The sequence below is a fragment of the Podarcis tiliguerta genome (genome assembly GCF_965153285.1).
Source record: "Podarcis tiliguerta genome assembly, chromosome: 6".
In the NCBI taxonomy this organism is placed as follows: Eukaryota; Metazoa; Chordata; class Lepidosauria; order Squamata; family Lacertidae; genus Podarcis; species Podarcis tiliguerta.
The window spans coordinates 67,455,649-67,483,044 of record NC_139539.1 but is presented as its reverse complement, the minus strand read 5'-3'; the positions used below and the strand labels follow the sequence as shown (position 1 = coordinate 67,483,044).

The window sequence follows — 27,396 nt, the reverse complement described above, 5'->3', positions numbered from 1 at the left end:
AGTCCGCAATTATTTCAGGGAGCGGATCTAACGCGCCCTTCGCGCGCCGCTGCGACTCCTCCTCCCGAGTAGATAAACTCATGGAAGTTTGTGGGAGTTTTGGTTTATGGATCATATAAACGCGCTTTGGCTTGGGATGCCCCATCCTGTGCTTGAGTCTTATATCTATACTGTTAATGTTGAAGCCAGTGAGAGATGGGATATGGGGCAAAAGGGAGGTTGGGGAAAGGTGTAATCCAGACGAGACACTTCGGGAGATATTTCTGTTGGACACACTGGGTGCTTTTTGGGTTGTTTTTTGGACTGCTCCCGGATTCAGCTTTGCTCCAGATTCCAACAAATGCACCAACTGGCCTTTTTCTGAAGATGGATCTTGCTGCAGTTACAGGTTTCTTGTTTGCCTTTCATATTTAGGTCATGGTATGTGCAGTATGTGGTGGAACGGTTCTGAAAAGCGCCCAGAAGCCTTTTAGTTGATGCAAAATGCAGCAGTCATGCCATACCGATACTGTGCATTCTTCGCCAGTTTTGGATTTCTTCCTGGGCCCAGTTCAAAGTGTGGTTGTTACCCCTTTCCCGGGCCTGGACAGTTTGGAAGTTGGAGGGCTACAACTTCTGCCCATATGAATCTGCCCACACACTTTGGTCTTCAGAGGAGGCCTTGCTATGGATACTATTTTCATCTGAGGGTGCAACAAACAAGATCTTTCTTTTAGTGTACAGGCTATTTAACATCTTGCCACAAAAAAAATCAGCTAGGGGTAGGGTCTTCCTTGTGGTGGCCCCCATTTGTGGAACTCCTGGCCTATGGAGATGCGGCTGTCTCCCTCACTGAGAGTGTTCAAACAATGGCTTTAGACACACTTGTGCTCACAAGCATTTGTGGGAAGTTGGCAAATTGAATTGTTTTGAATTGCTTGATTAAATGTGATTTTTAAAATGATGTTTACGTTGATATATGGATTTTATTATATGTTCCCTGTTTTAGGATCCTATGGGATGAGGGTGGTTTATATAAATGTAAATAAAAAATAAACTAGGCAATTAAAACTTTCTTGATTAGATATGGTTTGCAATGATGAAAGTAATGATTTACATCTGTGGCTATGAAGGTTGCTACAGTTCTAAAATAATGATTAATGATGCTTTTGCTCCTTCTATATATTGAGTTTTTCATGTTTTATGATTGCTTGTTTTTGAGCTAGGGCCTGAAACCCAAAACACAGACACATGAATATTGTTATGATTATTTATTGTGGTAAAAAAAAGTGGCTTTGAACACATTCAGAGTACATTTTTTAAATTGCTGAGTAACTATACCCTTTTGCTCTCTAGTAATCTGATATTAGAGATCAAGGTTTTATTTTGGTTGTGTACGTACCATAACTTTTAAGCACACTCTTTTACTCCAATAATTATGGGCACTGTAGTTTACCCCTCAGAGTTACTATTTCTAGCAACACTTAACAAACTACACTACCCAGAAACAAGTTCAATTAGGCTGCTATCCTAATCGCATTTACCCGAGAGAAAACTCCGTACAATAAATAGGACTGACTTTTGAGGAGATATGATTGGAATTGCACTGATAGTGTATTTGTGATTGGCGCCTCAAATTTGTAGATACACTTGTGAACTTGAGCAGATGCACATCAAATTTTGGAAATTAACAGTACGCATAATTCTGTAGCTAGAATTAAGTTGCACTGTGTTGAGAGGCCCATGGGTACTGGACTGCAACATAAGTATGGTTTAGTAGCCTTGTAATTGCACTCATAGCTAGGTGACTTTCACTGCAACTTTCCTCAGTATACTGCCTTTTCTACATCTTTCAAAAAATAATTTTGATGCACACTGCTCTACCATCACCTTTAAATTAATATTTGGATGATTGTGAATTTTGTGAAATTATGATATAGTTGTTGAAATTTCAGTTTTTGCTGATCTAAACCACTCAGAAGGAAATGTATGATAGGAGGCAGGCTTTTAAATATTTAATCTGATGTGTTTTTTATTACATTTTCCCAGTTCCACTATAAAATATTGTACCATGATCATTATGCAATGCCTGGCAACCTTTATTGTGTCTCAGGGTTGCTTTTTCCTCTTTTGTCCTTAAATTGAGAGAGGTTTTGTTCCTTGGGGTTGGGTGGTGCATTTCATTCCAGTTTCAGAAGTGTGCTGTTTATCCATGAGCTGCCTGTCATCTATTCTAGAATATGGTTAAAGACATAAGTGTGAAATTTTAAAATGCTCTTTCCTCTATTTTAAGAGCAAACTCATTCTCTGAGCGTGGATCCTTTCAAAGCAAAAGCAGCAGTATCCATGCCCAAGAGGGAGCAAACTCTGAGAAACTCCAAAAGTTGTACAAGTACCAAATATATATATATATATTGGGGGGGGGGTTAGGGGAGGGGAGCAAAAAGCACAATGATAACTGAGCATGCTCAGTGGTCATGGAATGTTCTCTGTCTCTGTGTGTTTGATGAGAGAGACAGAAAACTAGAAGGGGACATTTGAATGGAGTAGCTTGGAAAAGCTGGCAGGCATTCTGAACAAGAGCACTGTACTCCGCAACAGTTTATTGCAGGTCCGTCTTATACTTTCCAAATAGGCACATAGTCCACTCCTGTGTTTACTTGGATGTTAGACATTAGATGTTATAGTGCAGTAGTGGCACTGGAATATTTTAAAAGCAGTTTTCTACCACCTGACTTGCCACATTGTTCTACGCTGATGTTAAAATAGTACTGTATTTTATGATGGTCATGGAAAAGTGATTTCTGTATTACTGTCAAAGTATCAAGAGGATGCATTTCTTCCAAATTGGTATGCCTGGGTTTTAGGGATGGGGAGAAGTTTAATTCAATTCTCAGCTGAAGACAAACCTGCCTGATTTGCACTTTTCAAAACAATATGCAAGACAAAATACAGCTTTATAAATTGGAACTTCTCACAATTTTACAGTGCGGTTCTCCAGCCAAGTTATGTGTATAAAAGTCTGTATAAAATTGCATATATTCATGAAAATAACATACAAAAATCCATTACGGAAGGAAAAAATGGCTTTGCAAAAATGTGCACATTAGGATATATTCACAATAAAGTGCTGATGAATTTTCATGAGAACCTTTAAAAGAAAATAGCAAACTTCTGTGGAGAACTGAAGACTGAAACATGAGAAATTGAAATGACAGGTGTGCCTTGCAGGACAATCATACTAGACATGTTTCAGAAGTAAGTCCTTACTGTGTCTTCGTTCCTATAAAAAGTATAAAAGTAATGTAGTCTCTGTTCTATTGCATATTAAAAACAACAGAACAGGCTAGATTTCTCTAGGTCTCTTCAAGAAAGATGCTTTGTGAAAACACCAGGAGTACAGGTTCTTCTTATCCTATAACGTTGGAAGGATAAGACATAGATTCTTTTAGATCAATTATTGGTTTTCATATTTTATTTGAAAATTGACTGAGAAATCAGTTGAGGGAGACTAGATATGGGGAAGCAAAACTGAAGACTGTACGTGAACATTCTGTTTCCTTTGGTAGCCAGATATGCTGGTTGGAGTTCTTTGGTTAAACTCTTGCAGAAGTATTTAAAATTCACTGACTTCTTAAATCTGGTACCTTTCAGAGGGAAAAGCAACCGGGGGCATTTTTTAAGCAGAAAAAAATCCTTTCTGTTCCGCCAGTATTTAGAGAGGGTTTTAATTACAGTACTGAAAGAAAATGAAAACTTGGGGCTTCATTATATGCATTTGCATGTAGCATAATTTGCTCCTAGGCCAGTCTAATTAGATAGTTTACAGTTCACTTCTACTTAAGCCAAGCAGTGTAAAGTACATTCAAACGTTCCTTTTTTAAAATATGTGTTTAAGGAAATTAATGGAATAGCCTTAAATGAGGTAGATTAGAGAGACAAGCAAAGGGCACTTGCACAGGCGAAAACTGATTGTTCTTAACACTTTGGCATCAAATCCTGTAACCAAGTGATCTTGGGAGCTCTCTTCCAAATAATGACTCACTCTAAGTAATCCCCCAGAGAAGTATCCAGCCGTTCCCTAGAGAGCTCGTAATTGTTGGCTTATTTCGACAGGCTTCCTTTGGAATTTCTTACAGTCTGATCTTAGACATGTTAATTCAGAAACGATTCCCACTGTGCTGTGTGTGATTTAATTTCAGGGTTGTGGGTTCGAGGCAGTGGCATAGCTAGCTGCTTAGGTGCTTGGGGTGAGGCTGGGCAGAGCACGCCCAGTGCCCGAGCTGCATTGCGCTCTGGTGGTCTGCAGGTCCGCGTTGCTTCTTTGGGCAGCGTGGAGCCAACTGGTGCCCCAGCAACCGCGTCACTCCCAGGAGAGATGCGTGGCTTGGGAGCACTGCAGGCCCCATGGTAAGTGCCACCTCTGCAGTGTGGTGCCCAGTGCGCCTTGCCCCCCCCCCATTCGAGTCCCATGTTGTGCAAAAAAATCCTGCGTTGCAGGGGGTTGGACTAGATGACCCTCGTGGTCGCTTCCAACTCTACAATTCTGTGGTTCTTAAAATGGTAGCATGATTTAAGCATGCTTAGATCTAAAGTAAGTGCTACTGACTACAATGGGAGTTATTTCCCAAGTAAGTGTCCAACCTCAGTTTCTTGCGGGGGGGGGGGGGATATTATTTAATCTATTAATGGGATATTATGAGTCATATATTTTATAACTTAAACTGGAGACTGAGAATTGTATATGAATGGGCCGGGATTCCCCTTCCTGTTTTGCTGCATCTTCCCCAGAAAAATTCCTTTTGCCAATTCCGCTTTCCTTGTACTTCATAAAGGTAAAGGTACCCCTGCCCGTACGGGCCAGTCTTGACAGACTCTAGGGTTGTGCGCTCATCTCACTCTAGAGGCCGGGAGCCAGCGCTGTCCGCAGACACTTCCGGGTCACGTGGCCAACGTGACAAGCTGCATCTGGCGAGCTAGCGCAGCACACGGAATGCCGTTTACCTTCCCGCTAGTAAGCGGTCCCTATTTATCTACTTGCACCCTGGGGTGCTTTCGAACTGCTAGGTTGACAGGCGCTGGGACCGAACGACGGGAGCACACCCCGCCGCGGGGATTCGAACCGCCGACCTTTCGATCGGCAAGTCCTAGGCGCTGAGGCTTTTACCCACAGCGCCACCCGGGTCTTGTACTTCATAATCATAGTCAAAATACATCTTCAGTGATTTAGGTACCTCTGAGAGGGTCATCTAGTTCAGCCCCTGCAATGCAGGAATCTTTAGCCCAATGTGGGGCTTGAACCTGCAAGCCTGAGATTTAGCCCAAACCCTCATGCTCTACTGACTGAGCTATCCCAGAGATAATAAATTAACTTTTTTTTTTCTGTATGGCTTCTGTTACAGAGAAAGAGCTGATCTCACCGGATTTGCTCTCTGCTTTGTTTTATTTGCCATGTAGATTATCCTGAGTAATTATTTAAAAAACAAAAACAAAAAACTCACAATTTTCCTTTTAGAGAAACAATGCAGGAGACAAATTGCAGGCATGCGTGTACCTTAAGGGGCAAAGCTGATTCTTCCTGACACGCAATATGGGACAACCTGCTGGAGACGAGAGTCAAAATCGATGGGCTAAGTGTATAAATTATTAATGAATTCTGCCACTTAGTCTCATTTGCTAGGAAAATGGATGCCTGTTTTCGCTTCAAGCCATGGCCTGAGCAAGCGGCATTTAACAGGACTCACACTGAGGCAATATTTCTTCCTCATTGCCTGGAGTTTCACATTACAAGAGCAGAACTGGGGGACGATGGCTGTTTTTCAGGGTCATCATAGTAAGATTTAGGCAACACCGTTAATGCAGATCTTCCAAGTGTCCCTATTTTTCAGGGACAGTCCTAGATTTACAGAAGCCGTCTTGGTTTCTGATTTGAATCTGGAATGTCCTGCTTTTCTTCAGGACGTCCCTATTTTCATTGGATAAATTTTGGGGGGTATGGAGTTATGTGACCCCTGAGCCAAGAAAATGAGATACAGTACAACCATCAGAACCATCTGCATAGGAAAGTTTTTTTAATGCTTTATTATTTTTTTATAAATGCTGGAAGCCCAGAGTGGCTGGGGCAACCCAGTCAGATGGGTGGGGTATTATTATTATTATTATCTGAATAGGACACCTCTATTTTCATCAGAGAAATGTTGGAGGGTGTGTTAATGCATTTAAACAGAATAGCTGCTCTGAAAACCCAGAAGTAGGGAAACTAACAAAACAAAAAAAACAAGATCCCAGAAAGAATAGTTAACTGATAAGATTTTTCAATGTTCCCTCAGTGCTCTAAGGGCTTGGCTTGTTTTGAAATACTCAGAAACCATCATCTTCTTTAGCCACTCATTAGGCATATCAATCAATCATTTCATCTTTCACATAAGGATGATGGCAAGAGAGAGAGAGAGGAATCAACAAATAAGTAGAGGGCTCCAACTGATGGGGGAAATGGAAGAGGGTAAATTATTTAGATTGGAATATGAGAAAGGTTAACCTCTGCTCAAAGCACACAGCAGCTCCCACAAACCTCCTGGTCTCTGGGGACCGTGAACCAATTATTCAACCTTTATGCCTGTTTTCAGCCTGGGCTTGAGTGAAGCATTCTTACCCATGCATCAAGCCAGGATCAGAGATACGCCACTGCTGTGCTTCCAAATAAGGTGCTGTATCCAATGCATGCTCAGCCCCAAGGAGGAAGGAAATTTCCCATTCAAAACCATAGTAAAAGCAACAGATGTTCTTCCACCTTCTATGGACACGGAGAAAGGAAATCTGCAGAGGACAGGCTAAGGTTCATTGGCCATTTTGCCATATCCCACACATGCAAGAAATGCAGAGGATTAGACCGCAGCCACAAACACTTCTAAAGGAGCCTTGTGGTTGTTAATGGACTGAGGAACTCTGATAAATCTGTTTATGGTCAGAGTTTAGACAGTGCAGCACAACAGAGGGCATCCTTGCACACACATCTCCTCTTGCTTTCCCACTCACTCTTGATGTTAAGAAACAGTGCGGGCCATCACATCCTTTGCCTCTATGTTGCTGCCTTTTGCTGTAATTGAAGCAGATATCCAGATATAATGGAAACAGATATCCAGATATCTCAAAAGCCAAACAACAAGCTACTTATTTGCAGATTTATAAACCACTTTATAAAGAGAGCTGGACCATAAAGAAGGCTGATCGCCGAAGAATTGATGCTCTTGAATTATGGTGCTGGAGGAGATTCTTGAGAGTCCCATGGACTGCAAGAAGATCAAACATATCCATTCTTAAGGAATTCAGCCCTGAGTGCTCACTGAAAGGACAGATCCTGAAGCTGAGGCTCCCAATACTTCGGCCACCTCATGAGAAGAGAAGACTCCCTGGAAAAGACCCTGATGTTGGGAAAGATGGAGGGCACAAGGAGAAGGGGATGACAGAGGATGAGATGGTTGGACAGTGTTCTCGAAGCTACCAACATGAGTTTGACCAAACTGCAGTGGAAGACGGGAGTGCCTGGCGTGCTCTGGTCCATGGGGTCACGAAGAGTCGGACACGACTAAACAACAAACCACTTTGCAAACAAAATTTATGGAAATGGGGTACCGTATATTAGAAGAAAATAAGATAGAATATAAAACAGAAAAAAGCTGCAAAATCCATAAACTAAAAGCAGGGAAACCATTTCTAGAACTGTGCAATTATTATTCCATAAAAAGACTGGATCACAAATCAGGGGGCAGTTGCCCAATAGGAGACAATTGAAGGGATAATTGGAGTGGCAGTGCCTCTGCTGCATTAGAACACCCAAAGGCTTACTTCCTTCTACAGATCAGAATGGTGGTGCGGAGATGATCTTTTTGCAGCGGGGTGGGTGTGGGTGTGCTGTACCAGGACCAGGCTGGCACAGCTTAGAAGCCTAGGTTGAATCACTCTCTGAGAGATGGACTGGTATAGGATCCAGTGGATCAGTGGCTGGCCCAGCTCTGCCCTGCTGAATTGCTGGTCCCTATGCTGGATCCTGCCAGCAGGGGGGCTGATGCCAATATCATCTTGCTTGCTTGAGTGAAGTTTGGGCTTCTGCTTGCCATTCTGTGGGGGAAATGAAGCTGATACTTCAGTCACCATAGAAGGGAGCTTTGTTGGCTTTGTTGGCCAATGGCGAGCTGTTTTGTGTGCACTTGTGTGCCATTTGGAGGTTTCAGCTTGGACACTGCCCTACAAAATAAACAAAACTTCTCTGATGAATCATGTGCCTGGGGATAGGTGCACACAGTTTATTATCATGGTGAAGAACTGGGTTGTCCACTCTTGATTGGAAAAACCCTGATCTTCTGGGTGGGGTTAAAATATATGTACTAAGTGCAGAACCAGGGCAGGATCTGGTGGGGGAAAAGGGTGGACCTAAGATGAAACCCATAGGGTCATAGTTGGAGATCTGCATGGTGGGGTTACTATTTAAATCATGCTTTGAGGTGTGTTGACTTTTCAGATCCCAGTACTTGTTACTTTCAAGGACTTGGCTTTAGCAGTACTGTATTTTATATGTAAAATACCAATTTCCACTAGACAGTTTCAGCTCCAATTAGAAGCAAATGCGTGCAAACATTTGACCCCTTGTTCTTATTATTTGCTGCTTTTCTGGTTTATGTCGGTTAGTTTTGATTAGTTTTTATGTATTTTGTGTTATGTTTGTGTATTCTACCTCACCTGTAGATCCATTGTGAAATAAATGGCAGGTTAGAAATAGCCCTGATAAATAAATACATTAAATGTGTGAGTGTTTGTTTGTTTGCTGTTGCATTGCTTTGAGCCCAGTTGTTGTTTGCGGAGATATAACACTGCATTCTTAAGTACGTTTACTGAGAAGTAAGTCCCACTGAGTTTAACTGGGCTTACTTCCCTGTAAGTTGGTATAGGATTGCATTCAAGGAGCTGCAGCACTTTTGCTTTCAGTACCATCTGCCTCTTCTCTGGCAACCTGTTGTTGACATTAATAGTCCTTGGAGCAGGTGGAGGAGTCTGTTCACAAACAGCATACAACCTGTAATTGGTTATGTTATCCTGATACGACCTCTGTATGGACAAATACATTATATGTTTGTCACTAGAGGGAGCTGATCTTGCTATCCAAATGCAGGTGAAGCATGAAATGTATTGTGAAGTACAAAGAGGGAAGGGTGTGACTTTCTAATTATTTCTGAATGATTAAATACCTTCATCGTGCTAAGAAATTCCACATACTCGTTGAAAACGGGGCAACTTTTCTTCCCTTTTAAAGGGGAGGAGATACAGAAAAAACTGTAGTTTGTTTTGTTTCTCTTCACATCAAAACGGCTTCCCGTACTCTTTTTTTCAAGAATGGGACAAGCAGTAAAATAATATTTGGAGAAGATAGTATCTAGTCTGGAAGTTGTCCCTTTAAATCTCTGTGTTCCATTTGGTTGCCCAGGACAACTCTTGTAAACATCAGTGAACCTACATGTGGCCTTTGAAAAAAGCTGGGGCCTGAAGCTGATGGGAAAGTTTAGGTCATTTCAGAGCTGCTTGAATCAGACTGTGAGTACTCCCTTACTGTAGGAGGCAGCAGCTTTGCTTCGTGTGATGTAATTTGCTTTATGTTTACGAATTTTACTTTCAAAGTACTCAGCAGAGAGAAAAAATACCTTTAGAGTACGCTGACTTTTTCTGTATAATATCTGCTAAACAGAGTGTTTATAGAGAGCACTGGGAAGAAAGACATTCACCTCAAGATATATTAGAAAACGTATTGCTGTAGGAAATTACAGCTCCCCAGTCCATTTGAAGTGTGTACACTTCTGAGAAGGATATACAGGGAGAAAAGAGGTTTAGGCGAGACTCTTTGCATATTATTGTGGCTTCTGCTATGGCAGCCAAGACAATAAATAAATCACTCCTTTGCCAGGCATTTGTGAACTCACGATAGAAGAGGCAGATCTGGTTAGCTGAAGAACAACAGATACTCACTAGGAAGAAGGGTTCAAATGTGACTTGTACTTGGGAAAAAACCTTTGGGTTCCTCCTCTTGGGTTTATTTTATTTTACAGAGTTAGAAAATGTGATTGCTTCTTTTATTAAAGAGAAAAAGGAAACAAAGAAAACGTTGTGTATCCAAGTGGGTGTGTTTTCCTTGAGGTTTCTTCCGCAAAGCAGAAACAAACGCCACCATATCCTTTTATAAGACTCTAGCTTGCCTCATTTTTTGCATATCATTTGCTCTGAGGATGCCATTCCGCATCACTGATAAGCAGGCATGAATCTTAACTAGTTTTTAGAACAGTTCTAGCAAGTGCTTTATAAATATTAAACAGCAGTCGATGTAGAAGTATCATTCAATAATAAACATGACCAAATCTCATCTAAACTGTTTGGAGGTTTTGTTACAACCAGTTGGTATATAAATGTTGTTAAATGGATGAATAAATAAATAGAATACATTTATTTATGTAAATATTTTTTTATCCCACTCTGCAGCCAAAATGGGCTGTCATGGTAGTGTGCAGATAGTCCCTGCTGTCATGCATACAATCTAAAGAGGCAGGACACAAACTCAGGAGTATAGGGGACCACCAAAATCCCCCCATCAGAAGATCTCAGTGTTCAAGGTGCTGCAATAAGGAATTAGACAGTCTGTAAAGTACTTTGGGCCCACGTTGTTTAGGCTTTTTGTGAGCTAACACAAATTCTTCAGAATGCAAGACAAGTTGGAACCCTGCAGTGAACTGTTCTGCCATATTGCGTTAAAATTTGCAGCATAAACAGAGTCCTAAAATAAATGAGAATCCTCTACTCTCTGTTTCCATAATCTATTCTGTTATTTTGCTGCTATTTATTATTTATATCCTGCTCTTTTTACAAGTATTCAGAGTATCTTACAAGAAAGAATAAATAAAAACATTATTATGTAAATTCCTGAATATAACCAATAACTTTTTAAACCAAGCACTAACAAATTCTTGTAATAAGACCATCATAGCCAAATTTCAATTTTATATCAATATTTAGAGTGATGTATAAAAAAATTCCTCCCAGTAGCACCTTAGAGACCAACTAAGTTTGTTATTGGTATGAGCTTTCATGTGCATGCACACTTCTTCAGATATCTGGAGAAGTGTGCATGCACACAAAAGCTCATACCAATAACAAACTTAGTTGGTCTCTAAGGTGCTACTGGGAGGAATTTTTAAAGTTTGTTTCGACTATGGCAGACCAACACGGCTACCTACCTGTAACTAGAGTGATGCATGTCTGTTTTGCAATTCGCACATCATTCACAAATGTCCCATTTAAACTGCCTAAAACCTTCATCAAGTGTTGCATCAGTAGAGCAGTCATATTTATATTATCACATACTTGGTGCTTGTTTGGTGCTCTCTAGGTGACTTAAGGTAAAGGTAAAGGGGACCCCTGACCATTAGGTCCAGTTGTGGCTGACTCTGGGGTTGCAGAGGCTGCATGATTATAATCGGGAACAGGGCGGTGTCGCGATCCTTATTACATGCACTTACTTGGGTGCAAATCCTTTAGAAACTGGCAGGCTTTACTTCCAAATCAGGATTTCCCAGGCTTGGGTCTCCAGCTGGTTTTGGACGACAGTTACCCTCATCCCTGACCACTGGTCCTGCTAGCTAGGTTATGATGGGAGTTGTAGTCCAAAAACAGCTGGAGACTCAAGCTTGGGAAACCCTGTTACAAGTAAAGCTATCTCGCACAGGCATAGGCAAACTCAGGACCTCCAGATGTTTCGGACTAAAATTCCCATCATCCCTAGCTAACAGGACCAGTGGTCAGGTCAGGGATAATGGGAATTGTAGTCCTAAACATCTGGAGGGCTGGAGTTTCCCTATGCCATCTGCTCACTGGAGCCCTGATGACACGGTGCATGAATCCCAGGAAAGTGAAACCTTTCCCCGATGCACCTCGTTGCTGTTGCTTGCGGGGAAACTGAGTCAGCCCTGCTGCTGCTGCAGCCAAAGAAGATGGGCAGCCGATGCACCGGCTGCAGAGACCAGAATCGCTGCTTTTCAGGTTGCTACATCCCATCTGTTTGCAATTCAGAGGCAGCCTAGGCGGGCCTTTACATTTTCATGGCAGGAGAGGGGTAGGTGGGTGGGGTCTTCTCTCCTGCTGCCTTGGTACAACATATACATATATACTGTATGTACAGTTGTTGCTGTTGTTTAGTCATTTAGTCGTGTCCGACTCTTCGTAACCCCATGGACCAGAGCAAGCCAGGCACTCCTGTCTTCCACTGCCTCCCGCAGTTTGGTCAAACTCATGCTGGTACACAGCATGGTACAAACTCATGCTGGTACACTTCAAGAACACTGTCCAACCATCTCGTCCTCTGTCGTCCCCTGAGAGCCAGTGTGGTGTAGTGGTTAAGAGCGGTAGTCACGTAATCTGGGTAACCGGGTTCGCGTCTCCGCTCCTCCACATGCAGCTGCTGGGTGACCTTGGGCCAGTCACAGTCTCTCAGCCCCACTCACCTCACAGAGTGTTTGTTGTGGGGGAGGAAGGGAAAGGAGAATGTTAGCCGCTTTGAGACTCCTGAAAGGGAGTGAAAGGCGGGATATCAAATCCAAACTCTTCTTCTTCTTCTTCTCCTTGTGCCCTCCATCTTTCCCAGCATCAGGGTCTTTTCCAGGGAGTCTTCTCTTCTCATGAGGTGGCCAAAGTATTGGGAGCCTCAGCTTCACAATCTGTCCTTCCAGTGAGCACTCAGAGCTGATTTCCTTACTAATGGATAGGTTTGATCTTCTTGCAGTCCATGGGACTCTCAAGAGTCTCCTCCAGCACCATAATTCAAAAGCATCAATTCTTCGGAGATCAGCCTTCTTTATGGTCCAGGTCCCACTTCCATACATCACTACTGGGGAAACCATAGCTTTAACTATACGGGCCTTTGTTGGCAAGGTGATTTGTCTGCTTTTTGAGATGCTGTCTTAAGTATCTGATTTCTCCAGCAATCCGCCTCCCGCCCTTAGTGCACAGAAGCCCTGCATTTCCCTGGTCGGGCAGCGGGTGTCGCATGGCTCTCTCTCTCTCTCCCCCTGCTCCATCTCCCCCGCGGTTGAGGAATGGTTCGCTCCGGCCTTCCCGCTCTGCAGCAACATCCCTCCTCGCGAGCGTGTCCAGCCCTGGCAGGCTCCGGAGCAGATGCTGCCACCGCTGCCGGGGGAGCGAGCTGGGACGCGAGGCGCACCCGCCACTCTCCTTGGCCGTTGGCACCGGGCAGCCCCGAGCGAGGAGGAGAGTCTGCCGGATCTCGGCGCTGCCTGGGACTACAACGGCCCGGGGGGGCGGCCGGTAGGTTGAAGGGACCCGCCACCTATTGCAGGTAAATGACAGCGAGCCGTTGCATCATTTAGGGATCATAGCTTTTCCCAGTCCCTCGCCGCCAGCCAGCCAGCCAGCCAGCCAGCCAGCCAACCTGGGCATATTCTAAGCACAATAGCTATATAGCTCCAACGCCTCTTCTCTCCCTATCTGTGCCCTGCAAAAAGGTAAGAAAGAAGAGCTGGGGGGGGGGGGTTGCATGGGTGAAACTGATGCTGCAACAAATAGGGGCGGGTGTCAGGGAAGGGGAGAGACCGGGCTGAAACTGCTGATGATTCAGCATCCTTTTCTGAAGAAGGGAGCCCCGTGGAAAAGGACCCCACGAGAGCCCCTCTCCCCAGTTGCAGGAAAAGCCCCATTGGAAGGTGATGCCTTTAAGTCATCTGGAAGATCTGCAGTGGTTGTTCACCTTGCTTTGTCATGTGCACCCAGAGCTCAGCTGTGCTTTGCTCTTTCCGATTATTGCCATTATTATTCTCTTGTTCTCCTTTCCCCTGCTGTTGGGGGAGAGAGGGGTGTTGCTCTGATTTGCACTGGCTTAGCTGTGCCCAAGGGCTTTGTGGCACCGTTGCTGACAAAGATGTTTTGCTGGGGGAAAGAAAGAAAGAAAGACAAAGAAAGAAAGGCATCATAATTCCGGAGAGGTTTTCTTTTCTCATGTCAGGGAAATAGGAGGTTGCAGGGAGGAGAGCCTAAATCAAGAATGTGTTGGGCCTAAATGATGAAATGCATTTGGATAAATGTCGTCTGAATCTTTCTGAACGTCAGATCAGGACATTTCTTATTTTTTATTTTAAACCACAATGACTGGAAGTTTTCAGCTTTGGTACAATATGCTTGCATGTACGATGGTGTCTTCATTTCTATCACCTGTGTGATAGAAACTAGAAATGCTTGGCTTATGCCTGCAGAAATGGAGTAGGATAGAAAGAGGGGGCAATTTATTGGCTGTGGACTCCTCACCCCCCTCGGTCTTCCAGCTAGATAGAAAATGAATGTTTATGGCTTTTTGCTTTCTTTTCTGAAGTATAAGTATGCAAAAAAATTCCCCAGGATATGTTAACTCAGGTTGTTGTCAATAATAAACGAGAAGCACCATATGGAAAAAACTGCCTGTCAGTCAGAAGCAAATATTTGTGATATGAGTGATAATAGCACTGACTGTGGTTGTGGGGATTTCAATTAGGTATGCAAATGTTAAGTGTAATATTAGGTTAAGAGAAATATTAAGCTGTTGTACACGAAAGAAAAAAAATGGTTAAAGTGACCTCCATCGTGCTGAAGCCAAATAATCCTTTAGAGGACAAATGGGTTTGTTACGACTTCCATGTTCTGAGCAAGGATGCTGTCACCCTGATTACACAGCAGAATGTGATGGGATTATTTTAGGAGGTGGAAACTTTAGGGCAATGGTGTGCTATTTTAAAAGAGCTGAGAAATACAGTTATTTTGAGAAGATTCTATGGGGCTTTCAGATAAGGGAGAAAAGTGCTAATGGGCTCAATTTCAAGGGGAAGAAATGCATTTTCTTTCTTTCAAATAAATTGTTGTTGCTGTAGTGCCAGGGCCCAATCTTGTAGGCAAAAAAGGAGCTTACATTGCAGTCCTAAGTCAGTCCTATTGAATTCAGTGGGGAGTGCAGCCCCAACCCCCTGCAGCCCTACATACACTTACTACCTAGGAGAAAGCACCACTGGGACATAGTTCTGGTTGGACATGTATCCGATTGCACAGCCAGTCTTGGAAAATGCAGAATTCAAGTGCAGAATTCGAGTGCAGAACTGAGAAAGTGAATGTAAATAATGGGAGAGGACACCCTGTTATCAATTTGTACAACTACGACGCAATCCATGATTATTCTCACGTTCTCCATCCTATGTTAATATGCAAAAGTACTTTTTGGTTGTCCTTACAACAGCCACGTAAGGTAGATCACTTTTAGCTCTGTTGAACAGTTGAAGATCTAAAGGAGAGAGATGGTATCTTCGTAAAACCCCTGGTGTTGTAGACTGGGTAGAATTTAAAGCACTCTCTCATTGGGCTGCAGGGCTCCCTAACACTTTTTGTCTAGAACCATTTCCAGTGGCAGAACCCTTCACTTTAAACAGAACTTTGGCAGAACACTTGCCCGAGTAAATTTCTTTTAACATGATTAAAAATAAAATAAAAGCAGGGGAGGGTGTTGGTTATTGGGAGAGCCAGCCAGAGTGGCAACTTTTAAACGCAGCGACCTTAGTGGTCAGGGAAGCATTGTTTACCCGACTTTTCAGCAATGTACAGCAGTGAGCAGCGGATCGGCTCCGCAGCTGCACCTGCACCCCACCAAGCTCCCCACTGCTTGCCCCTCCTCTCTTGGAAACAGACCATGATGCTCCCTCTGGCTGCCCTGCTGGCCACTACTGAAATTTAACCCCTGGAAAGTGCAAGGAGGGGAAAGGAGAGGAAGGGATTCCTTCCTAGGACAATTGCTTAAGTAGTTGCATTTAATCCCCACAGCTGCAGCTCAGTAGACATCATACAAAAATCTGCCTTTGCAGTTTTTTCTTAGCAGAGCTCCTTGAATTGCTTTGCAGAACCCCAGGGTTTTCTGTAGAATACAGTTTGAGAAGCTTATGCTTGGTACCACATCATATGTGATTATAGCGGTTAGTGTCTCCAGATGCAAGATCTTCTAGATACTGATTTCTGTAGTTTTGTTACATCGCTCTGGCCAGGTCCTGATGTTTCTGTTGCACAAGCCTCCTCCTTTTCCTACTATTCCTTGTGCTGAAGAGTAGCGATCTCTTATTTTTGATGCTTCAGGCGTAAGGCTGTCTACCTGCCAAAGAACAGTGCCTTTGTGCAAGAGAAAAGTGTCCTGTCTCTCCTGGTCTCAGCAGCCTATTGCAGCTGCCCCTAACCTAATGTGATCTCCATATGTTGTTGGATTCCAACTCCAGCCTGAGTCAAGGATGTTGGGAGTTGTAGTCCACCAACATCTGACTGGGGAGCGCTGGCTTGTTGTAACTAAGCCAAAGTCTGCATCATCAAAACAATTGCATAGCCCCCCCCGTTTACTCCTGTCTTGCTTTCCCTGCTTTTCGATTGTAAGCAGTGTTAGAAACTCAGATATATAAGCTAGGCGCCAAAAAGCTCCTTAAACAAAGGTTACAGTCGCCAAAATGGAATGTCTAGTCGCCATTTTGGGGCAAGATGGCTCTAAAGTCTTTTTTTCAATGATGGGCTGACTGTGATAGATTCTCAGTTAAACATCTGGCAAGTTCAGATGACAACCTCCAGCTAGGTTAAGAGCTTTGTGAACTTAAAGAAGAAAAGTCACTTTATCCAGGGACAGTCTTACCTTTTTTCTCCTTAATGGTGACACAGACCAGTCATAATGTAAGAATATTCTGCACAACTGTGAGCAGGGCAGTAGGGTGGGGGAAGTGAAGACGAGCGGCAGCAATGAGCTCTTGCTCAGGCTGCACAGAAAAGGCACTTTGGTTCCTGAAATTCATTCTGATGGCGCAGATGAAATATAAAAGGTAGAATTCTACAGGATGTGGTATTAGTGTGCGAAAAGAGTCAGGAGCCAATGACCCCCCAGGTATGCACCTCCAGATGACGAAGAGGTCAGGCGCCACGGTTGCAAGTGGCTGATAGCCAAGTGCAAAATGCGCCTGGCTAATTTCAAACACTGATTGTACGCCTCTTCTGGGCAAAGACCTAAGAAACCTGTTGCTTGGGTGGCATCATGTGCATTGATGACATTATAGCTGTCAGGGAACTTCCATCAGCTCAGAGGCGAGAGGTGGAAGGGCAGCTGGGTTACAGGGAGCCTCCAAAGATCGTGAGAAGCAGCACTTCCGCCGCGGAGGAGGGAAGCCCCGCCTCTAGTGGGGAAGAGATGCAGGGCTCGGAGGATGCAAGAGAGAACCAAAACACTGTGCATGAGCAAAGGGGGGGGGGAGGCAGGTCCCCCTTTGCCCACGCCCTCTCTGCGCAGAAGGTTTACGCACAGAGAGGGAGGCATCAGATGGGGGTCAAGAGACTACTCTGCTGGGGAAGGTTTAAGGACCGCCCACTCTCAGATTCTGCTAGTGACTGAGCAAGACATGGAACTGAGACGTTCTGCACTGTAAATGTTTTTGCACCGATAATAAAGCCTTTGAAAAGACCAGCGGGGATCTTGCCTGTTCGCTCTTGAGCAACCGCGCCAGTAGGCATAACAATAGTGATAATAAATGATAATAAAGTAAGCTCCCCCAGTTGTGAAATGGTTCAAGCCACTTGGGGAAGAGGAAGGAAAGGCACTTGTACCAAATTGATAGGAGAAGAAGAAGAAGAGGAAGAAGAAGAAGCCTCCAAGGTGAACTAGACACCTGTAGTTTCAGGAGATCCAGTGTCTTCTGAGTGAACCCTCTTCATCAGGGGCTTCTGCGCTCTTGGTTGCACAGTGATTTCAAAACAGAAGGTTTCCACTACTGTTGCTTTCAAGCTACTTGGCCTGAGCTCCCCTTGCCTTGCACCAGCCTTCCCCAACCGGGTGCCCTCCAGATGTTGGACTACAGCTCTCCTCACACCTGACCATTGGCCATGCTAGCTGGGGCTAATGGGAGTTGAAGTCCAGCAGCATCTGGAGGGCACCAGCCAGTTTGAGAGGAAGGCTGCATGGTGGCAGCAGTACAGATGGCATTTGGTGGAGAAAGAGCTCCATATGCACAGCAGTGTAGGGTGCAAACTTATACAGTGGTACCTCGGGTTAAGAACTTAATTTGTTCCAGAGGTCCGTTCTTAACCTGAAACTGTTCTTAACCTGAAGCACCACTTTAGCTAATGGGGCCTCCTGCTGCTGCCGCGCCGCCGGAGCACGATTTCTGTTCTCATCCTGAAGCAAAGTTCTTAACCTGAGGTACTGTTTCTGGGTTAGTGGAGTCTGTAACCTGAAGTGTCTGTAACCTGAATCGTATGTAACCTGAGGTAACCCTGAACAGGGTCAGTAGTCTCCTGGATAGGAGTGCTAGACTGAAAAAAGGGAGCATGCTTTCCTGTTTTGTCAATTGCCAATTGATTTCTGAATGATTGTCCAAATATATTTATTTTATCTGCAGAAAAGCCTGCTGCTGTCTACATCCATGTATTATATACTTGGCAGTCTCTGGCCATGCTTAAAATGATCTCGACAAATTCAGCAAAAACAAAACAAACAAACAAAGCCAAGCACCACTGCGCTGGCATACAATGCATACTTCTTAAAGTTTTGAAATATATGATATTTCATATGGCTAATATTTGATTTCTGGATATCCAGGTCATGGTGACCGCCTCTACTTTAACGCTTAAGCATTGCCATCGGTGCTGGGAACTGAGAATGTTGGCAAGAAAATGAATTGTCATCGACAGTTGATCCATTTGTTTCTTTGACACCCATAGTTTTAACTTTGTCAAGAGGCATCTCTTTGTTTTCTCCACTGTACATCCCTGACATCTTTCAGAAGTTCAGCAGCATGAGCAAAACAGCAACAATATTTCTGCAGTTTGCCCAAGGCTATGGAAACTGGTTTCAGGATAGTCAGCATATGTCCTGCCATTTCTCTTTAATCTACTTTTAGCTGTGCAGTTTCTGCCTTTTGTTGTGTCTTTCAACGCGGATTGTCATCAGAATGGGCTGGTGGTACATTAACATGTTGCCCCCCCCCCGAAAAGCCACCTCCTGAATTCAGCAGTGCATAATGGGAAAGAAGAGTTCCTTTTGCTTTCTGCAGATATGTTGATGTACGCTTCATAAGAAGTTGGCTACTTGAGCAGCATATTTTTATCACCAGAGTATTGATTTCCATGCAGCGTTTGTACTTGGGTGTGAATACTTGCAGAATGCGAGTTTGAGGTATCAAATGTAACTCATACCTGCCTTCTTGTAACACAGGTGCATGAGATAAAGGTTGATTGCATCCTTTTTAAGGCGGAACAGGCGTAGTAATGCACACATACATTTACACTTGCCGCACCGTTTGAGCATGCACAACGGAGTGCAAAAAATGCTTTGGATGAACTGACCGTAGGATTTTGGCTAAAAATTAAATCTGGTGGGCCAGTGTGAACCTTATTAGTGCTGAGTTTTCTTCACTTCCAGATCCCCTAGCAGCTCTGTTTGCTGCTTGCAGCATTGTCTGGAACAATGGACATAAGAAATGCTGTTCAATTTATAATTCTCCTTTAGTTTTCCTTCTGTTGCTGTTTCTGCATTTCCCAGTGCGTTTCTCGTTTCTCTACTGTTGGCTATAGTTTGTTTTAACCATGCTTTGTTTTGTTTTCCAGTTGCGCCAGTTTCAAAGGCCTTTGCAGGCTGCTGAGCATCTTGGTGTTGGGTGGTCAAACAAATCATGGGATGAAGAAAGGCTGTTAAGCTCAGACATAATAGCTAATGTATAGATATGGAACAACAAACATTGTGGCTTGTTGGCAGAAAACAAACCATGGTTATTTTGCTGGACTGCATACACACATTCAAACAAAACATTAGTGGGTTAAACAAGCCATGGCTTCTCATTTTGTGTGAACCAGGCCATAGGCATTCAGTTGTGTCAAACAAGCGAGAACTGTACAGGCAACCGTTGAGTTATGCATCTCCATCGCTATCTGCAAGAAGCTTTTCTAGGGGAAAGATTTTGGTGGGCTGAGTGCAGCTTATGTGTCCACCCTACCCAATAACCATGGGCTTAGTGGTGAACTAAGCACAATTTTTTAGTTTTGAACGCATGGAGAACTTTCAGACTTCCATTTCAGACTTTCGATCTGCAGTCATTACGATTAGACTGTTTTGAGGACGGAGATTTTCGCAATTTGCTAAAATACCCAGAGCTGTGAAAAATAATACAGTTGACAACTTTAATACGATGTTTTCAGCCGGCCTCACAACTTAGTTGTTTTTGGCTTTTCATGGTGTATGCATCAGAAGGGAAAAATGATTTAAAACAAAAAACAAAAAAACCCAACAATGTATTTTGAATCATTGTGACCCTTTCTGGGACATTATGGTGAACGGAAGACAGTAAACCTAATAAATTTAAAACAATGCTCCACCCCTTTCTATAAGCATTGGCCTGAGACATCCTTCAATGCTTCAGCTGCTTACAGCCCAACCTATATGCATGCTTGTTTGAAAACAAATCCGACTGAGTTCAGCGAGAGTTCAGTGGTGCGTAGGATTGCAGCCTTAGGCTTCGATGACATGTTATGTTTTAATGGGTATACACTATAGATCTGCTTTGCATATGTTCTAAAACTAGTGCTTGAAGTGGAAGCATACATTTATTTCACCTGCAAATATATGCTGCCGAGAGCTGTGACTGTCAGTCTTTTTTCCTCGCAGACGCTCTAAATGCAATTTTCAAGCTTATTTCTCCATGCAGGGAAATCTCACCCCCCCTCCCTGGATTGGCTCTCATTTCCTGCCTCTTACATTGCTGCCAGTGCTGAGCTTGCTTGGGAGGTGGTACTAAGACAAGGGCAGGATTGTGACCCAGTGGAAACTGCCTCCCCGCGAGAGAGTTCTTAATTGTTTTGTTTTTTTGGGTTGTGTTCTGAGACAATATGGAATACACACTTTGGAAAATGAACCAGTCTTCCGGAAGGAAGACATATGTAACACAAATTTAGCCATGTGTCAACAAAGTCATTTTTACATTTGCTGTGTGTGTGGAGGATACTAGCTATATTCTTCTATGGTCACATTAGTCTGTGTTTACTTCTAAATTTGTCCTTGGACTGACATTTGCTTCTATTTTTAGCTGCTAAGAAGCATAGCTACATGCTTTATTGTGAAGGTTTTCATTTTGTTTTCGAAAGCACGTATGGCCTAGTTTGCTGGTACATGCGCTTATTTTGTTCGCAGGGATGGAATAGGTTTCCCTTTCTCCATGGCCTGCAGCTTTTAAATGAGTATGAACCATCAGAGTACAGAGCTTATAATGAAGCTTATAAAATAGTCTTCAATGGTTATTAGTGACTCAGAGGCCCAACTTTTAACCCCACCTGGTAATATGGGATCCACTTCTAATTTTCCACCTGATGTGTGGCTGATACCAGAAGTATCCACGCAAGGATATTGCCTGTCTTGGATGCATTTTGTGAATGTCCCCAAAGGCAGGTGGAAGATGGCAAGTTCATAGCTGTCAACTTACAGATTTGAAAATAATTTACCAGCAGCCTTGAAAATAAGGGACCAGCAGCCAAAATAAGGGGCCTGCAGCCTCACCTGTTCCAGGCACTCCAGTCTTCTTGTCCTCCTGCAGTCTGGTCAAACTCATGCTGGTAGCTTCGAGAACACTTTGTAACCAGAGGTTCAACTGACTAGAATCTGAATCACATGCACCACAAGGCCTATGCAGCCTCAACTTAAGATGGCTCCCCGGCCTGGCTTTGCACTGCAAAGTTTGCAGCAGCACGTGCAACAAAATGGCGTCCGGCATTCAAAAACCCCCTCAGCTTGCATTAACTAGCCATACACAAGGCATGCAAGCTCCACCCCCCAGTCATTCTTAGACTTCTTATTGGGTGAGCAACACAGCCAAGCAACACAGTTGGAGCCTCCCTCCTCCCTGGCCAGCAGGGAGGGAGGGAGAGGAGCTGCTTCCTTTGAAATTTAAGGGACATCATTTAAGGGGCAGTTAAGGGACATCCATCAATAAGGGACAGCAGCGGGACATGGCGCTGGAATAAGAGACTGTCCCTTCAAATAAGGGACACTTGACAGCTATGCAAGTTTTGGTATTAATAGTGGCTTCTCCCACACATGGGAAAACTTGTCAGTTTTCAGACGCCCACAAGATGCATTAGGAACCTGTCAACACTCGTCTGAGTTTTCAACAGTAGCATCATTTCTGTGTGTTCAGAAATCACTTTCTCTCTCTTCCATCTTTCCCCCTCTTTCTCTTTCCACATTTCTGGAGCAATGTTAAAACATGAAGATAGAGAGAGAGGAGGAAGAGGAGGAGGATGGAGGTAGCAGGGCTGCAGGTGTTTGCAGCACACAATTAGAGCAGACCCTCCAAGTTTCCCTATTTTCCAGGGACGGTCCTGGATTTACATAAGTCGGAATGTCTCGCTCTTCCTTTAAGGTAAAGGGACCCCTGACCGTTAGGTCCAGTCATGACCGACTTTGGGGTTGTGGCGCTCATCTCGCTTTATTGGCCGAGGGAGCCAGCGTACAGCTTCCGGGTCAGGTGGCCAGCATGACTAAGCTGCTTCTGGCGAACCAGAGCAGCGCATGGAAATGCCATTTACCTTCCCGCCGGAGCGGTACCTATTTATCTACTTGCACTTTGACGTGCTTTCAAACTGCTAGGTTGGCAGGAGCAGGGACCGAGCAATAGGAGCTCACCCCATCGCAGGGATTCGAACTGCCGACCTTCTGATCAGCAAGTCCTAGGCTCTGTGGTTTAACCCACAGCGCCACCCACGTCCCAACTCGCTCTTCCTTAGGATGTCCCTATTTTCATCAGAGAAATGTTGGAGGGTATGTTAGAGAAGTGTGGTCTAGTAGCTCATACAATGCCACATGGTGCCCCCCCTCTTCATCTACCCCGAGGAAGAGTTCTGTGCAACACAAAAGCTGATGTGCTTCATCGTGAGCCTTCTAATAAAAAGGTTTCCTTTTACTGACCCTGCGAACACGGTGCACTACTTCCTTCCAAAGTTGAAAGCAGAATAGGACAAAAGCGCAAAACTGGTAGAGGGGTGTGTGTGTGTGTGTGTTAAAGTGACCTAGTTTGAAAGAGAGGGAGGGAGGGGGAGGGAGGAAGAGAAAGAGAGAAGTTATTGCTGATGCTCTTTCTCCTTGATGTATCTGCAGTGCTCTCTTAAGTGGTTGTACCAGTGAGAAGAAGAAATTCTGTTCTTAGAAAAATCGATCTGCTAGACTCTGAAGTAAATGCTGGGGCAGCAGTACAGCCAACACCAGTGAGCACATTTTGAAGATAAAGCACATAAGATGTGCTCACCTTCAGATCTTTCATCCTTTGCCAGTAGAGAGCAAGGCTGTTTGAATAACTCTGTTTTTGACAGCTAAATCCTTCTCAGAGATCTGCTTTATGAATACAGGGGTTTTAAAACATGTCACCAAGATTCCTAGGCAGCGGTGACTTCTTCTTCTTCTTCTTCTTCTTCTTCTTCTTCTTCTTCTTCTTCTTCTTCTTCGAAATGCATTTGACTCCCTTGGCCTGATTTTGACTATGCCTACATGGTGTGCGATTTAAAGATTATAATGTCCGAGGATCCCGCGTTGGGCTGCCATTATGGCTTTCGTTCTGTACAGCGGCCAGCGCTAATCATCATAACTGTTATGTACTGAAGTTCTCTCCCAGGGCCGGCAGGGGGATCCTGTAGATAGTTTTCACTCAGGTCCACATATGCAAATAAGGAATTGAAAGTGACGTTCAGTGATTGGATAGTTACAGAAAGTTGTTACTGTTGCGTTCTAGTGGAGCTCTATATAAGCAGGCTGGCTGAACCCTTCAGTTCAGTTCTGTTCTGGCCTGTGAATAAAGAAGAGCTGTCTGAAGAATCGCTGTGTTGTCTGATATGTTCACCCACAACTTAACAATAACTAAGGCATGATGGAGGGGAGAAGAGGACGTTTCATCTAAAATGTCAATCCAGCCCCTTTGGTTCATGAAAAAGGATCCTTTGGGCACCCATTTACTTGTCTTACCGGCACTGCATCTGTTTTACACTGCGGCAAGGCTGCCTTGTGCAGAGTTCAGGCTGAATACTAATAGGGGGCAGAGCTCTGATGTTGCTTCAGCGGCAGTCAAACTTGGACTGAGCAGTTGTGTCCCAATCGCAAGCTGTGCCTTCCCCTAAAGGTGCCTTTTCAGTTAAAGGGGACCAGTCCACACCGGCAGTCTTTTTACTTTGTTGGAGCTGAGGAGAATCTAGTCTTCCAGGGGCTTCTGGGCTGGAATCGTCTGAGTTGGAGCATGGTTGAACCCTCATCCTAAATGATTCAATATTTCTTTTTGACTGTGCAGAGTGTTTCACGAATACTGTGTCAGTAATCCTTGTGACAACCATGTGTTGTTGTTGCCACATTGCCATGCAAATGCCTGTGGCTGATTAGGAGAGGCTTGCCTGAAGGGACCTACCTTCTGTGTAAACATGGTCCAGCTGCGAGTTGAGGCAAGCATTTATTCATTTCCCAGATTGTAATGCTGCGCCAGCCGTAGCAAAGCATATGCAAGTTTTGATTTGGAGAATTGTAGAGTTGGAAGGGACCACAAGGGTCATCTAGTCCAACCCTCCACAGTGCAGGAATATTTTGCCCAACATGGGACTCACGAGCCTGAGATTAAGCGTCTTGTGCCGTACCAACTGAGCCACTCTCACGTTCAGAGAATACATTAGCAGGATGTGGGTGGCACTGTGGGTTAAACCACAGAGCCTAGGACTTGCCAATCAGAAGGTTGGCGGTTCGAATTCCCGTGATGGGGTGAGCTCCCGTTGCTCGGTCCTTCTCCTGCCAACCTAGCAGTTCAAAAGCCCATCAAAGTGCAAGTAGATAAATAGGTACTGCTCCGGCGGGAAGGTAAACGGCATTTCCGTGTGCTGCTCTGGTTCGCCAGAAGCGGCTTAGTCATCCTGGCCACATCCTGGCCAGAAGCTGTACGCCGGCTCCCTCGGCCAATAAAGCAAGATGAGCACCACAACCCCAGAGTCGGCCACGACTGGACCTAACGGTCAGGGGTCCCTTTACCTTTTTAAATGCATATTTATAAATATATTGTGTTTCTGTGGTGACATTTTGGTTCTAAATTGGATGGAAAGGAGAAGGAAGAAGGGACCCCAAGCCTGGGGTGGGGTTTGGGTGAGAGAGGCACAAAAGTTCCTAAAAGGTTTAGAGAGTGTATATGAGCCATTTTCTAGGTGGTTCCCCTTCCATCCTGCTTTTTTTCTTTCCTGCAAGTGATAAACAGCAGAGCAAGTCAGGCTACAATACAATTGCTAAATGCTAAGCACCTCTCTAAACTTTGGGGAACTCTTGCAGGTGCTCATGCTTTGAAATGGTTTCTCTGAATTTGCCTCCTAATCAGCAGTGGGGAAATTGTGTTGGTGGAAGAGGCATGTTCGGCTCAGCTCTAAATCTTCCATTGTACAGTGGTACCTCAGGTTACATACGCTTCAGGTTACATACACTTCAGGATACAGACTCCGCTAACCCAGAAATAGTACCTCGGGTTAAGAATTTTGCTTCAGGATGAGAACAGAAATCGTGCTCTGGCGGCGTGGCGGCAGCAGGAGGCCCCATTAGCTAAAGTGGTGCTTCAGGTTAAGTACAGTTTCAGGTTAAGAACGGACCTCCGGAACAAATTAAGTTCTTAACCCGAGGTACCACTGTATAAGTTTGCATCCTACACTGCTGTGCATATGGAGCTCTTTCTCCACCAGATGCCTCAGGTACTTAACCTGAGGTACCACTGTACTGCAGTTTCCCATCTATTTAAAAGAAAAGTTGTCTGGCAGAGCAGACTTCTCTGAAATGGAAGACGTTTGCGGCGTATTGCAAGATATTTCTCTCTCTTCCAAGCATCAGAGAATTCCTTGTGCATAAAAATACACGGTCACCAGATCACGTTTGTTCTTAAATGCTGGTTTTAGTAATTACATGAGCACAAAGCTTTCCTGCTAACTTCGCGAGTGGCTCTTCCTGCATGGTGCTGAGTCCTGGCGCCAGCATTTCAAGGCATGACGAAGACTGGGCACCCTGAGGTCAGGGTTTGCAGTGACTTGAAATTACAGATCCAGTGGACCTTGCAATGTCGTCATGCTTGTCGCTTGGAGGCAGCAGAAGGTTAGCTTGTAAATTGAGCTGGGTTTTTCATGGCTTTGCTTCGGGGTAATTGAGGTCGAGAAACACGTGTTTCTGAATACACAGACCCTCCATTTCCATTAATGCAGGGAAGGGAGTTAATTCCTTGCTTGACCCTCCCATTTGATTTGCAGTTAAGGTGCCATATTATGTTTGGAGTCTGGTTTGACAACGTGGGCTTCCAGGTGTGGCCTGTCTGTTTTTAGGTGATTCCAGGTTCAGTGTCTATTATCTCTAGGGAGGGCTAGGAAAGGCCCTTCATTGAAACCACTGTGATCCAGCACAGAACAGGCACCTCCTTAGCTTCATAAATTGAAGCTGACTCCTGAAAAGACAGAGGTGTTATGCGTGCTGAGTTCTCAAATCTGTGAAGTGGTAAGATGCCCTGCTCTGGGTGGGGTTGCAGTCCTCTGAAAGGAGCAGGTCCATAGTTTGGGGACTGGATCCAACCTTATCCCTGGAGGCTCAGGTAGCTTTGGTGACTAGGAGTTCCTTTTTCCAGCTCTGGCCAGCTGCAGACCTTTTGGACATAGATGATTTGTCTACGGTACTCTATGCTCTGGTTGCTTCCAAATTGGTCTATTGCTATGAGCTCTAAATGGACCTGTCATTGAAGACAACTCAGGAGCTTAATCTGCTCCATTTTTTCTACATTGTTGTGACCCGCCCTGGTACCTTCTGGTGAAGGGTGGGTGGTGGTGGTGGTAGTAGTAGTAGTAGTAGTAATAATAATAATAATAATAATAATAATAATAATAATATGATGTGTGTCTTCCTGTGTCTCTAAAGTTTACCTCTGATTCTGGACTTGTAAAAGAGTATTGGGAAATGATCCATAATGACTTGAAGAAATGTTCAAAAGTACTTCCCCCAAAAAACCAGAGTCCTTTCTGTTGGGGATAATTCAGACTGAAATTCCCAGGTTATTTATGTATGCTACTACTGCGGCCCGTGTTTTGTTAGCCCCCAAATGGAAAACGAGCAAGGTCCCAACTAAACAATAATGGAAACTTAAGTTGACAGAATATGCGCGGCTTGCAGACTTAACATATAGAATAAGAGATCAAGAAGAACATACATTTAAAGAAGATTGGAAAATGTTTGTTGAATATATGGGAAATAATTGTGTACAGCTGATAACACTGTAAACAAGTTTTGATGGATGCAATAATGGAATAATGAGTAGT

General features: G+C 44.1%; 1 protein-coding gene across 4 annotated transcripts in view; it reads left to right on the top strand.

The window, feature by feature from the left end:
• The first annotated feature begins 9,448 nt into the window (after positions 1 to 9,448).
• Positions 9,449 to 27,396, top strand: part of TTLL7 (tubulin tyrosine ligase like 7) — a 72,090-nt gene continuing 54,142 nt past the window's right edge. For 2 of the 4 annotated variants that reach the window (XM_083444855.1, XM_083444854.1), the window contains exon 1: positions 9,449 to 9,564. The gene's annotated coding sequence lies outside the window, so the exon portion shown is untranslated. Of the gene's footprint in view, positions 9,565 to 13,106; positions 13,367 to 27,396 lie in introns of those variants that run through there. The other 2 variants (XM_083444856.1, XM_083444853.1) reach the window with 1 other exon arrangement.